Source organism: Spermophilus citellus (assembly GCF_964194105.1).
Source record: "Spermophilus citellus genome assembly, chromosome: 2".
NCBI lineage: Eukaryota > Metazoa > Chordata > Mammalia > Rodentia > Sciuridae > Spermophilus > Spermophilus citellus.
The window spans coordinates 45,381,407-45,396,887 of NC_138183.1; the positions used below are offsets into that span (position 1 = coordinate 45,381,407).

A 15,481-nucleotide genomic window follows, 5' to 3' on the forward strand; every position below is an offset into this window, starting at 1 on the left:
TGCCTTTATTATATTTATTTTTGTATGTAGTGCTAAGGATGGAACCCAGTGCCTCACACATGCTAGGCAAGTGCTTTGCCACTGAGCCACAACCCTAGCCCTGTTAATATTTTTTGATGTAATGTTTACATTAAAATGTACATTTTAAAAATATATGAGTTCACAGAAATTTTGCAAAAACACATGTATCAAGATGTAGAACACGGAATGTTTTCTGATTTTGCTTCCCAGTGAATCTCTCCCCCAAACCACAGATGCAATCCCTGTTTGAGTTTTTTACTCAATAATTTTGATATTCTAATATCATGTAAATGAATTCATGCCATGTTTGCCTGTGTAAGATGACTTTTACTCTGCGTACTATTTGTGGATTTATCCATGCTGTCTCATGTATCAGTAACTTGTTCTTTTGTGTTGCTGGTTTCATTGCTTACCATAGTTTTCCTGTTCTTCTCTTGATGGACACTGGGATTGTTTGTAGTTTGGGCTATTTGAGGAATGTAGCAGTGAGCATTCTTGCATAAGTCTTTTGTGAACATATTTTCATTTACAGTAAATAAACAGCTGCTTGTAGAACTGTCCTTACAACTTTTAGAAGAAACTGCCAAACCTTTTCCCAGCACATTTGTGTCAGTTATCTTCTCATTGACAGTGTTGCTCTGGGTGCTCCATCCCTCGCCCACATTTGATGGTGGCTGTCTCTGTATCCATTTGATCAATGTGTAATGGCATCTTCTTGTGGTTTTAATTTGTATTTACTTGATAATGCATGTTTGTTGAGAGCCACAGCCAAAGGGGCCCCAGCAAACTTCCAGCTGCCGGCTGATGATTGGTTCACAGCGGCCCCAGCAACATCTAGCTGATTGTTTGGGTACTAAAAATGTAAAAGTTTGATCAGGTGTAACTATTGCTGCTGTACCATTATTTGACCCATCAGTGAATATATTTGGAGCATTCATGATAGGTGTTTTTCTTGTCATTTTTGGAAAAATTACAGGATGCAATGACCAAAAAGACAATAAAGGATTAGATGGTAAGTGGTTATCAAATGAAACATTAGATTTGCACATGATTATTGCCCAAGTATTTAACTCATTAGCTAATTCATCAACTTGATTCATAGTATATGGAGTAATAATTTTATTGGGAGAAATTCCAAATACTCCCTTTGCTGTTTTTATTCCTTTGAGTATTAATTGTCCTACAGCCTCAGGATACCTAGTAAGAATAGTGTTAGGAGAATAAGATAAATGTATCCATAATAATGGACCTTCTTGCCAAAATACTCCTGTAGGAATATTTTTTGTTGGTAGTACAGTAAATAATAAAGGCAAACTTATATCAATTCTATCGAAATGCATATTTTCCATATATGTTTTAATGATTTTTAATGCCTTTCTTGCTTCAGGCGTTAACATTCGGGGTGAATTTGGATCTGATGGACCTTTTAGGATATCAAATAAAGGTCCTAACTCTCCTGTTGGTATACCTAGATAAGGCCTTATCCAATTTATGTCTCCTAATAACTTTTGAAAGTCATTAAGTGATTTGAGTTGATCTACTCGTATTTGAATTTTTGGTGGACGGACCATGGTTGAGGATAATAGAACTCCTAAATAATTAATTGGAAAATTTAATTGTACTTTATCTATTGCTATCTCTAGATTATAATTTTTTAATAAGTTTGTAAGTGTGGCATAACATTCTAGCAATGTGTTTTTAGCTTTGTGTGCTAATAATACATCATCCATATAGTGAAATATTTGTAGTTCAGGATTTTGATTTCTAAGTGGCTGGATTACTTTGTTAACATAAATTTGACACATAGTTGGGCTGTTAGCCATCCCTTGAGGGAGTACTTTCCATTCATATCTCTGATCAGGACCTTCATGATTCAGTGCAGGGATAGTAAATGCAAAACGTGGACTGTCCTCAGGATGAATTGGAATTGCAAAAAAACAATCTTTAATATCTATAACTAAAACATACCAAGTTTTTGGCAAAGCAGACAATTGAGGAATCCCCGATTGAGCAGGTCCCATAATGACCATTTCATTATTAATGGCTCTTAAATCTTGCAATAATCTCCATTTACCAGATTTCTTTTTGATGACAAAAATGGGAGTATTATGGGGAAATACAGAAGGTTGTATATGTCCTTCCGCTAATTGTTGTTTGACCAGATCATGGGCTACTTGTATCTTTTCTTTAGTCAAGGGCTACTGAGAAACCCATACTGGTCTTTCTGATTTCCATGTAATTTTTATTGTCTCAGTGGCCCTTTGTGAAAATCCAACCCATGTCTGTCTGTTCCTTGATCTATTTGTATTGGTGCTGCTATACCTTGTTCTTGTTTTTCTAATCTTTTTCCTTTCCTAAAACCTTGTCTAGCCATAATAGTGGGTGCATTTTGATTGATGTTATTTGTTAATGTCAAACCTAATTGATCTAAGACATCTCGTCCCCATAAATTTACGGGAAGATGATCCAATACATATGGTTGTATAGTTCCTTCACATCCTTCAGGATCCTTTCAATCTAATACCATTGCACTTCTATGGGGATTAGTTGCCACTCCTAGGCCTCGAAGCGTTTGAGTGGCTTGTTGTAATGGCCAATGTTTTGGCCATTCTTGACAAGAGATGATGCTAAGGTCTGCACCTGTATCCAGTAGCCCATTAAATTCACGTCCTTGAATATTTAGTTTTAGCATGGGGCGAGAATCTAAATTTAAAGAAAGCATAGCCCAATCTACACCTGTGGAGCCTAATCCCTTGGAACCTCTTTCTACAGCATGACTGGAAAATTTATCATGTAGGCTTGGTATTATTAGTAACTGTGCTATTCTATCTCCTGGTGAAATTATTGATATACCCTTTGGAGAATTGGCTATAATTTTTATTTCACCTTCATAATCGGGATCAATTACCCCAGGACTTATCAAAAGTCCTTTTAGAGTAGAAGAGCTGCGTCCCAATAATAAGCCTACTGTTCCTTTGGGAAGAGGTCCTTTTACCCCTGTGGGAATGATTTGAACTCCCATCTCTGGTACTGATCTGGCGGAGGCGCAGATGTCCAACCCTGCGCTCCCTCTGGTTTGTCTGATGAGGGATCTGATGGACAATGTGTCCTGGTCACTACCCTGATGGGGTTGCTGGGTTCCTCCAGTGCTCCGTATATTTGTGGTTTGGGGCCCCGGAGCATTGGGGCCCCCTGTCCATTTTTTGGCAACGGAGCCCGATGCCTTTGTCCACGATATTGTGAATAAACACCTTGTCCTTGTTCGTTTTTTGATAATGGAGTACCCTCTATGGTGGTTTGAGAACGGCATTCATTAGCCCAATGTAATGGAGTACCCTCTATGGTGGTTTGAGAACGGCATTCATTAGCCCAATGTCTCCCTCTATGGCATCGTGGGCAAATACCCGGTATTCTACTCCTTTGATACCTAGTTTTGTTAAACCCTCCTCCTATGGGGCAATTCCTTTTAAAATGTCCTGTTTGTTCACAATTGTAGCATGTTCTTGGCCTGGTATATAAAGCCTGTTTTACTGCAGCTGCCACAATTTGCCCTTGTTCATTAATGTCTCTGGCATCTAAAGCCTGTTTTACTGCAGCTGCCATGACTTGCTCTTGTTCATTAATGTCTCTACATAATTTAATATATGTGTTTAAATCTTCCTGTTTCCATGGTCTAGTGATATCTCTGCACCAACGATTCGCTTGGTCATAAGCCAGTTGTTTTATTAGTGGCATTGCTTGTTCTGTATTCCCAAAAATTCTGGTAGCTGTTTGAATAAGCCTATCTACAAATTCAGCGTAAGGTTCATTAGCTCCTTGTATTACCTTAGATAATTGACCTTGTAAACCTTCATGTCCTTGTAAAGTCTTCCATGCCCTAATCGCCTCTGCAGCAATTTGTGAGTATACGCCAGGATCATATGCAATTTGTTGCTGCTGATCCTCATAAGGTCCCTTTCCTAACAACATATCTAGATTTCTCTGAGGATAACCAGCTGCTGCATTTCGCCTAGCCGTCTCCTTGCAAAATTCCTCATTGGCAACCTTCCATAACAGGTATTGACCTCCATTTAGCACAGCTTTACACATTTTAGCCCAATCTGCTGGTGTCATGTTCAAGTTGTTAATGGATTCGACCAAGCTTACAGTGAAGGGTGCTTGAGGACCATAGGTTGTTTCAGCCTCTTTTAGCTCCTTCACTGTTTTTAAGTTTAAACCCTGGTAAATTTGCTGTCCTCCTACCTCAAATACAGGGCATGTTAATACTTGAGATCCTGTCTCAGGATCCCAACTATCAACTGCGGGGGTTGGGAGCCTCCTAGCATATGGAGGTGGTGCTGTTGATTGGACACTTACGCTCTCTGATAGAAAGGTGTTATTAGCAGTCTCCTGTTGTAACTTTTCCCCTGATGGCTTTTTCTGCTCTAAACTTCCTTCCTCTGTCTCACTAGCTCGAAAGACCTTCTCTTTTACTTGAATCTTTTCCTCTTTCTGACTAATTTGAGAGACCTTCTCTTTTACTTGAATCAATATGTCTTCTCCTTCCTCTACCTTTGTCTGAATTGAAGGCTTTGGACTAAGCAAACCAGATACGAAAGTCCACAATGGCAATGTGCCAACTGGCAGAGTCCCTGGGTTGTTCTTTTCTATTCTTTTTAAATCTTCACCATGATGGTCCCACTGTGATATATTTAACAACTCCTCCTTAAAAAGCCATGGGCTACATTGTTGTATTGTATCAACGTATGCCCTGACTGCTCTTGATTTTACTGGGAAGCCTCCTTCCTCTAATAATTTACTTAACAGTCTTTCGGTTTGTTTTTTACTAATTGCTGATCCCGTATTTCTACTATAATACAACCCAACAAGATAACACCAAACAAAACTGAGACAGAATGAAATAAAATTGGAACAAAAATTCATTATATCAGCCTTTCTATCCTCCTGAAATGTGCATCCGTCCTTTCTCCCTATCTGTTCCTCAGACGCAAATAGTTTTTCCTCAGATGTGAGCGGTTTTTCTTCCGTCTCACTCATCTCCAGGGACAGGCAACTTAAAACAAAAATGAAGCAAAACAAAAGAGGAAACTTAGAATGGCTACCCATCCTCTCGCCCTGCCCTCAGGGGCGAGCAGTTTACTTACCCTCAGTCGCTCCCCGTGCGAGCCACCAAATGCCGCAGTCTGGCTGGGCACAATTCAGGAGCCACTTGTCAAAAGAAACTAACTTTATTTTTAGAACTACAAATGCCAAACAAAACAGCTCCTCAGGAAAAAACCCTCAGAGCCCAACTGCCACCACCGGCTTCCCACAAGCCTCTCACCCCCACACCAGCCTCTCCACCTCCCCCAATCCTCCTGCTCTTGAGGCCGATTGGCTGGGTTGTGTGGGCAGAGCCAAAGAAGTCCCCCAATGAGCAGCTCCGTGGAGGAGCCAATCGGCTAGATGTTGCTGGGGCCGCTGTGAGCCAATCATCAGCTGGCAGTCTGAAGGGCAGGGAAACAGCCCAAGGAACATCACTGCAGAGGAGCAAATCAGCTAGATGTTGCTGGGGCCACTGTGAGCCAATCATCAGCTGGCAGTCTGAAGGGCAGGGAAACAGCCCAATGAACATCACCGCAGAGGAGCCAATCAGCTAGATGTTTCTGGGGCCACTGTGAGCCAATCATCAGCTGGCAGTCTGAAGGGCAGGGAAACAGCCCAATGAACATCACCGCAGAGGAGCCAATCAGCTAGATGTTGCTGGGGCCGCTGTGAGCCAATCATCAGCCGGCAGCTGGAAGTTTGCTGGCAGCTGGAAGTTTGCTGGGGCCCCTTTGGCTATGGCTCTCAACACATGTTGTTGAGCACTTTTTCATGTGCTTATTGGCCATGTGTACATATATGTTTTTGACTCCATAAGTTCTGTGCCCATTTATAATTGGGTGGTTTATCTTTCTGTTGTCACAGTTAGTTCTATATCTTAGATACCAGTCAGTTGTCAGTTATATTTTGCCAATCTTTCCTCCAAGTCTAATCAGTTGTCAATTATATTTTGCCAATGTTTTCCCCAAGTCTATATCTTGCTTCTTTATTTTTTTAATTGCGTCTCTTGATGAGTAGAAACTTTAAATTCCATAAGGTCTAATTTAAAGGTCCTTTTTTCTTTCCCTGTATGATTATTGTCTTCTGTGACCTGGGAACATATTCTCCTTTGCTTTCCTCTAAAAGGCTTTTAGTTTTAGTTTTTATGTTAGGTATTCATTTTCTATTTTATTTCCATTTTCACTATTTTTTAAAATTGATGTTATTATTTTTTTAAATACATGACAACAGTGGAATGCATTACAATCCTTATTACACATATAGAGCACAATTTTTCTATATATCTCTGTATATAAAGTATGTTCACGTCATTTTATGCCATTATACGTGTCCTTTTTTTGCATTACAATTCTTGATACACATATATACACAATTTTTCATATCTCTGTTTGTATATAAGGTATGTTGACACCCAATTCAAGTCTTCATACATGTACTTTGTATAATGATGACCTTCACATTCCACCATCCTTGCTAATCCCCTTTTTTTTTTCACTAATTTTTGAGACTAAGTCTTATGGACAATGTCAAATAAAATCCAGTTAAATTACTTTTACATATGAACAAATAAGTGAAATTTAATCAGGTTATGAGAATCTTATTAGAATATTTTTCCTGACAAAATGTGCAAATATGGAATTATTGAAAATCTCACCATGTTTCGTAATTAAGGTTTGTTTTCAATCATATAGTTTAAGAATAATAAAGATTCCTGTGATAAAAGAGCAACCTTGAATCAAAGAGGTGTTTTAACATACATTGGTTCAGGTACCGGGAAAGGCACTGTTCTGTGCATTTGGGTATAATGGCAAATGTTGGGCAAGAACAGCAGCACCCACGTCCTTTATGTCAGTCTCCTTGCACAGGGTCCCCAGGAGGAAAGTGAGAGTAGAAACCATGTCCTCCTTTGTTACCTTATTCTTCATGTTCCCAGTTGACCTCACACTGGTTCTCCTAAATTTCACACCTTCAATTCTGATAGAAGATGACCATGGCTGCATTCCTTCAAGCAAAGTTGTCACTTGTGTTCCTTTATGAGGTTTGGACCCCAGCTGCTGTGTCAGTCTGACACACTGATGAATGAACAGGCCATCTGATATTCTGTCCAATGGAGGGCACTGGCTCATTTAAACACTCACATAACATTTGCTCTGAAAATGGATTTTCTGAAACTTTCCACTTAAATAACTGTGGATTAACTTTCAGCGAGGCCAGCATAGTGGAAGCTAAGCAGAGCGTATAAGCCCAGACTGTTGGGCCGCTGCACATTGTCACAGTTCTGCCTTAATTCACTGCATATTGCTTCCTTTGAAATTTGCAACCAGATTCTAAATTATTCACCTTTAACATCTGGAAATGTTGAAAGCATTTGGCCATTTGTTCACCTTGTTTGAACAGTACATCCAGGTGGGGTAAGAATATATTTGCCAAAGCAAAGAATACGCCTCTAAAAGATTAGACTGGTAAGTTCAAAATGGTCTCCGTTGTAGCTTAGACGAGGCATAGAATGTTAGTGATCATATTTTTATGCAGTCCTACTGCTGATAGCATTCCATGTTGTAATGTCTCCCCCAAAAGATTTTTTTTATGAACTTAAAAAAGTTTCTAATATAAAGGTTATATTATTGCCAAATGCTAGTTTGAAAGAACCAAATAGGATTTTGAAGATTACCCATCTTTGACAATGCCTTAAATTTTTATCTCCTTATCCATTCCTCATTGCTTTCTTTCTCAAGACATTATGGTTTATTGTGTCTCCACTAGGTACCTTGCATGTGATTTATGCAGTGAATGGCCCTGCTTTTGGAGCAAGTTAATGATATAATATCCCCATTTATATTCAGAGCAGTCAACACTTCCTAGCTCTCAGAATAATAAAAGCACCTGCATTTAATATACATGGAAGAATGGGAAGGAAAATAGCAGATAAGGCACAATCAGGTAAGTGTAATCAGATAAAATATCACAATATTATAGTAGATCAGCATCTGGTAATGACTTGAATTTTGAAAGACTGACAAACAGCGTGGCCTAAAGCAGCCAGGCGTACGTCATTCAGAGCAACTCTTCCCAGAGCTGATTGCTCCTCTCATGTGTTTTCTGGCAGATTAAGCAGGTAAAGTTTCTTATTTTAACTCTTCTAGAACTACACTGTGCCATTGGAAAAACACTGGCAATGTTCCTTTTAAGCCCAGCCTGGAAACAAAAACAAATGACATGTCTAAAAGTAAACCTTGTACTTGCAGCAGTTATCTCAAATTGATCCAAATCAATTTTATTAAAAAGCAAATTTTGCAGTACTAGTCAGAGCTTTCATTTATATCTTTGTACTTGCCTGCATGGCATGGACATTTTATTCTTTTTTTTTTTTTAATAGCAGGGGAAAACTGTTAGGTTATTAGAAACTGATTGCCCTCTGAGAGCATCTTCACTTTTGACCATTGGCTGCTGGTAAACCTAGCTGTGTATTTTCAGCTTTGCATGAGTCCTAATGTACAGAACCATATGGAGACAAGTAGAAAGCTTCAAATTTGCCAAAGTAAGAAGTGCACAAACCCAGTTTGTAGATGAAATTTAGCAGTTTTCTTTCTTTTAAGTTACTCTTTGTTGGAAGCCAGTGACCTCTTCATTTAATTCATTTCAGCTTACCAGGTGCTGGGGAGGATCGAATGTGCAAGTTGCAAGACGTGAAGCAGGCCCAGGTGCAGAAGGGCTGTAGTACACATACAGCCAGCTGACAGTCTGCCCCAGCATTGGCATCCCCAACCACAGGAGGGCCCAGCTCCTTCGTGGAGGGATCAGAAAGCACTGGATCTTATCTGCTATAATCGGAACAGGATTGTTTTATGCCGAAAATTGAACTGACAGCTCTATCTACTGAGAAGGCTTTTGTTCACTCTCTTGTTCCTCAAATTGTATGCTGTTTTGTTTTGTTTTAAGGGTGGCAGCCCTTGGCTTTGGCCAACCAGTGTTAAATGAACTTCCACAAATATGATTATGAATGAAATGAAATAACTGTCCATTGCATTTGGAAATACTCTGTTTCTGTGGAAATGGCTTTTCTCAAAGTACCTTTTTCTCTCCATCTGCCTTAACTTAAACTGCCATAACAAAATGCTATAGACCAGGTGGCTTAAATGACAGAAACTTATTTTCTTACAGTTCTGGAGGCTGAAATCTGAGGTCAGAATGACAGCATGGTTGGATTCTGGTGACAGCCTTATTCCTGTCTTAGAGACAATGTTATTTCCACTGTGTGCTCACATGACTTCTTCTTTGGGTATATAAGTGCAGAGACAGAGGAGACCAACACTTTGATGTCCATGTATTAACCCCATCATGAGGATCCCACCATGTTGACCTTATCTAAATCTAATTACTTCTGAAAGGTCCCATCTCCAAATGCCACATTAGCAGTTATGACTTCAACAAATAAATTTGTGTGGTGGGGAATGTTTATAATTTAGTCTATAGTATCACCCAAATGTTTTATCATAGCAAAGTTAATAAGGTTGAGACAAAGAGAACTGTCTTCAAAATGTTGACAAGACAGCCTTGGCAACTGAGCCAGACCTTGTCTCAAAAAAAAAAAAAAGCTGTGGGGGGGTGCTGGGGATATAACTCAGTGATAGGGTGCTCCTGGGTCAATCATTGGTACTAAAAAAATCAAAATAAAAATATTTTCAAAAGTATTGACATGAAGAATATTAGAATATTAGTAGTTCAGTCCTGTGTTAGAGAGCTTTGAGTTGTTGTGACCAATATGCCAAACAAGAACAACTTAGAGAAGGAAAAATTAATTTTGGTTCATGGAGGTTCAGTTCATGGTTAGCAGCTTCATAGCTCTGGGCCCAAGGTGAAGCAGCACATCATAGTGGAAAGGTGAGACTGAGGAAAACTTCTTTTTTCAGAAAGCAGAGAGAACTTGAGTACAAGGATCCAAGGGCACATCCCCAGTGACTTCCTCCAGCCATGCCTACCACCCATTGATGCATTCAAATTATTAATCTCAAATGGATTAATCCTCTGTTTAAATTACAGCTATCATAATTTGATAATTTTACCTCTGAACATTCCTGTATTATTTCACACATGAGCTTTCCTGGGGACACCTCACATGCAAACTATAACAGGTCCATAATGGAGCAAATATCAGTTGATTGAGAGTGTTGATAGCCATGTGCTTTGTCCTTTCTCACCCATGCCCACACCCACACCCACACTCATGTAGCCCTACTGTACCTACTGTAGGTTTATATAGGATGGGGTCAATCACAGAAAGTGTGTGTGGCAGAAATTAAATGGAAAAATAACAACTTTCAGGATGCTTGTAGTGTCAGCAGTCTCTTGTGTTTTCTATCCTTGCAGTAACATAGGCTAATCACTGATTTCAGAATGATAAATTAACCTACAGGGAGCAAATTCATTACCTAGGAAATTTTCAGTAATATACTGAATACCGAGGTTGGAAAAGAACTGATTTTCAGAAGATTTCTAATAACAGAAGTAGAAAGCACAAAGGAGTTTGTGGAGAATTGTGGGTTAATTACAACACCCTGTTTCCCAAGCATTTCATTTTGTATAATGTTTGCTTTTGGAAGATGGACTGAGATTTACATTTTACAATTGAAATACTGAGCTTCTTCAAGGTCATGAGATAAGATTGAGATTATCAATTTAAGCATGAATTGCACAATATTGAAAGTTGAAAATGCCTCTCCCAATAGCTTTTTATTTTATTTTTGCATTTTTGTTGTAGCCTATAAGGAACAATCAAAGAAGCCTGTTGTTATTATTTGAACTTGTCATTTTGTGAATCTGGGCTATGAAGAGCAATGCTGGCCATGTTAGAAAGAGATGTATCACTCTCTGATTTATGATAGGCAGCTTAGATAAAGCATGATCCAAGTTATTTTAACTTCTAAATTGAAAACCTTTTTTCTGTTTGAAGCCACATTAAGAAGTATTTCATAAATAGTGATGGCATTGATGCAATCAGCCAGGTTTTTTTCTGGTTCTGCCTGAATTCCTCACCCTTTCATCAGAGCCCTTTTCTTGTGGGACTATGATGCTATAGTCAGGAGTAACAGAACTGTCTGAAGTGTGGCCTGAACTTCCATTCATCCTGAGTTTTTAGTTATAGATGTACTGTCTGTAGATGGGGGTGAAGCATAAATCTTTCTAACTTAAGGCTGTGGCATATACATTTGCCATCACCAAACTATTTTGGATATATGAGGTTCTGGTCTCTTAGAAATGTTAGTTGGGAAAAAAATTCAGAACAATAGAAGGATTGGGGAGAACTATAGATGTGAGTACTCTTGCTGTTAAAGACAATAAGAATCATTATCCCGATAGAATCTGTGATTACTTCCCAAGGCAGCAAATGTTGTTCTTTTCCTCTGTATATAATTTGTGTTGAAGATTTTAGGTGACTAAAACAACAACAAAACTGAAAACAAAAACAATATTTCTTAGTTACCTTTTCAATTATATTTTGAGTCCTTTACTCTCACCAAAGGAAATACCCAAGTCCACCTTTGTTGAATGCATGTCCCAAAATAAACTTGGTACATGTCAAGCTTCTGGAATTAGAAAAAATTCAATCTTTTGGTGCACCAGTTATTTCTGCCTGTTCATTGGGGGTCATTTCACTTTTTGCTTTAGCTTTCTCATTTTAAAAGTAGGAGTTTCTAATGCCACACGACATGTCTTGATTTTTGCTTTGAAAGATAGTCCAGTTCTCTCTGTAATAACTGAATCGGGGTTTCTAATGTTCATTACTACCAGAAAGTTGCTAACCTCCAAAAAGCTTGGAGAGAGGCCGCGGTATCAAAGCTCACTTGTGAAACCAGCAGGGAAGCCCTTCCGAAGTCTGCAGATTGTGAATGTTGCCTGTATATGGCAGGTGTCTCCGGCGTGGAATATGGTGGCTGAGAAGTTAGCCATGGGCCAGGCTAAATCTAGGGGGAAAAAAAAAAGATAAAATATTCATTAAAAATAAAATGAATATATTATTTTATGCCAGTTTTAATACTTTACCCATTTCTTAGCTTAATTCTAGATATCAGAAAATTTTGTCATGTGATGGGCACATAAATTGTTCAATATTTCTATAAAAACATTATAAAAATACATACATAAGTAGATGTCCAAGGTACTTTGTTGGAGATGAGAAATTATTAAGTATCAAAAATGATTAGTGGAGAAAAATCATCTGAACATATAGTAACTTTGCTGAATAATGAGTGTTACAATTAACATATTCTACAAATCTATCAATACTGTGGCTTCACATGTCCTTGTTCCTCTCCAAAATTAATAATGACAGACACCAAGACCCTATTAATATTTTAATAATCTAATAGGCACAGGCAAACATGTAGCAGAGAAGAATGTCAATCAGTGGCCAGAGCTATTGAGACATCTCAGGAGACTTCCAGGTGGGTGAGCTAAGTCCTCATAATTCTTTTCTTCATTCTTCCTGGGTTCATTTTCCTAGCATCATCCAGTTTCAGCAGCTGTTCTAATTTTGAGCAGAAGAATGATGTGCTTATAAAAGACAAAACTGTGGTCTGGGGCTATAGCTCAGTGACAGAGCTGCTTGCCTAGCATATGTGAAGCACAGGGTTTGATCCTCAGCGCCACATAAAAATAAACAAAATAAAGGTTTTCTGCCCATCTACAACTACAAAAAAAATTTTTTAAAAGACAGATCTCACAAGAATATTTAGGATTCATTATGTCCACTGTATATTTTAAGAAATACTAATGTTCATGTCAGTTTGTATCTTTAAATGCTGTCATCTGGAAAATAATAGGAGCTTTTATAAATAATATATATTTGGGAGTTTGAAGAAATAGATTTTCTCTGATTTTAGCATGAGCAGTCTCCTTGCTCTAATCATTTCCAAATTCATCCTCACTACAAATTATGTAACATGTATAGACTACTATGGATTCTAGAAAGAATAAAACTCAATGAAAGGAGGAAAAAAACCAGTGACCAACACATATAAAGTGCTTAGGGTAGTGCCCCACCCAAAGAAGGTCCTTCACAATGTTAGCTTCCTGTTCTTTTTGCTTCTGAGAGGCTCATTTCCACAGGAAATGATGCTTGACTTTCCTATGTTTCACACAATCTATTTTGCAGCTCTCATAAAATTTTCCTGAGTTTGGAGTTGAAGATTTATTAATAGTTCCATGTTGTAAGAACATGCCCATATAATTTGTTGCCAATGCAGGTTGTTCTTCAGAGGAGGAAGGTCCCTGCTGGGGGTTATGTCTGGATGGTTTTGAAGGATCATTTGTTGGAGACCACACAGGACCAGAGAGATTACACTACAGAGACTGAATTTCAAATCTAAATACCACTACTGATCTCTAGAACAAGGTTGGGAAAGACATGGGGGAGAAGCTCGTAGAAAAGACATGATTTCAGAAAAGAGGGAGAAAAGGAAATTTTTGCCAGGAACCCAGAATCAATATGCCCATCCCATGACCAACACCCCCAAACACAGGTTTGATAACAACTTCTGGAATCTGCATAATGCCACAATTCGTTCTGTTCTTAGAGGCTTCTGACACTTGAGCCAGTGATGACTCATTTTTTAATCACCTGATTGTAGTTAGGGCTCACAGACAAATGTTTTAAAAAATATTTCCTTGTAATTTAAGGGGCAGATTTTTGCTTTCCTATTCACTCTGCTGCCAGGTTGCCTGACTAGGATTTTTCTCTCCACAACCCTACCCAACACCTACCCTAATGTGCTTGCTATATTTTCTGGTAATTCTTACAGTTTCAGTCCTCACCAGATTTCACTAAGCTGTTGTGCCAGGCACATATTATTGGAACTGGCTCCCTTCTTGTTCCTGCATGTCAATCCTCTATTCTTCCTCAGGGTCTACTCCAGCATCAACTCTCAGTGAAGTTTTCTCTTCCTTCTCGGGTCCATTGAGTTCTGTTCTTTTTAATTCCACAGCACATTGAACAAGGTGTATGCACAGAGTTGCACTGATTTGTAGGCGTGCCTGTCTTCTTCAGCGTACCACTTAGGCTTCTTGACAACAAGGACTCCTCCACTGGTTTTTATGTGCCTGATGCATAGTGGGTGCTGATGGAGCATATGCTGAACAAAGATTTGACATGTTCTCTTTTGTTAACATGCAAGAAAATAACTTGACATCAGTAGGGAGCTTGGGACATGAAAGAAATTAGTGTAAAGAATAAATGTTTAGGGCTGGGGATGTGGCTCAAGTGGTAGCGCGCTCGCCTGGCATGCGTGCGGCCCGGGTTCGATCCTCAGCACCACATACAAACAAAGATGTTGTGTCTGCCGAGAACTAAAAAATAAATATTAAAAAAAAAAAATTCTCTCTCTCTCTCCTCTCTCACTCTATCTTTAAAAAAAAAAAGAATAAATGTTTACCTTTCATTGTGTGCTTAAGACATGGAAAGCTACACATATTTAATAAATGTAGGTAAAAATAATTGGTTTGGTGATGGTAATGGAGCAGTCATTGTGGTGTGGGGTAAGGAGGTAGAGCAAGAGCACTGGTCTCAGGGTTCTAGGCATAGCTTTGCCAGAGAACCTTGCCACCTCAGTTCTTTCTTGACCTATTTTTTTCATCTTGTGGAATAGAAAGACAGGAGGAAGTAATCTTACATGAATTTAAGGTAATTCAAGCCCTAAAACTATCATCTATTATAGTGGTAGCAGTTAAGAAATGCCAAGCACTGCCACAAAGTCCTGTCTCTGTATCCCCACACAAAGGTGCTTGAACATTTCTTGTGTCCTATTCAGATTTGGAGTCTTCTGGGCACTTTTTCATTTTTTCTTCTTCTTCTTCTAGTTGTAGATGGACACAATACCTTTATTTTATTTATTTGTTTATTTTTATGTGGTGCTGAGGATGGAACCCAGTGCCTCACGCACTAGGCAAGCACTCTACCACTGAGCCACAACCCCAGCCCTAGGCACTTTTTCTTAATTTCTTCCTTTTGTGCTCATTGCCCCCTTCCTCCAGGCCTATGTGTTTTGCCTTGAAGCTGCAGAGCAGTTGGAACATAGTGCAGTATTACATGGCTCTTCAGTTCTTCCTTCAGGGTGGCTTTGTGCACCTCTCCACTACCCCTTTGCTCATTGCTCCTCACACAAATCTTGACCTCTCTCCAGCAAACTTATCTCCAACAGGCCCAGACAAGATTTTTAAGGTCTTTCAGGGCGTTTTGCTCTTATTTTCTGTGCAAAAGGTATGTTGGCAGAGGACTCTCAGATCATTTCACCATCAGTTTACCTCCCTTTTTTTTCTATTTTCTTAGAACCCACTTTTATTATGATGAGAGCACTGAGTACTGTTTGCTGAAGGTTTTCTG

General features: G+C 38.9%; 1 protein-coding gene across 6 annotated transcripts in view; it reads left to right on the plus strand.

The window, feature by feature from the left end:
* CAAP1 (caspase activity and apoptosis inhibitor 1) overlaps positions 1-15,481 on the plus strand; it is a 460,161-nt gene that overhangs the window by 74,648 nt on the left and 370,032 nt on the right. Inside the window, exons 6-7 of one of the 6 annotated variants that reach the window (XR_014018446.1) lie at positions 7,870-8,046; positions 8,750-14,336. The exons of the other annotated variants lie outside the window; for them this stretch is intronic. The gene's annotated coding sequence lies outside the window, so the exon portion shown is untranslated. Of the gene's footprint in view, positions 1-7,869; positions 8,047-8,749; positions 14,337-15,481 lie in introns of those variants that run through there. 6 annotated transcript variants of the gene reach the window in all.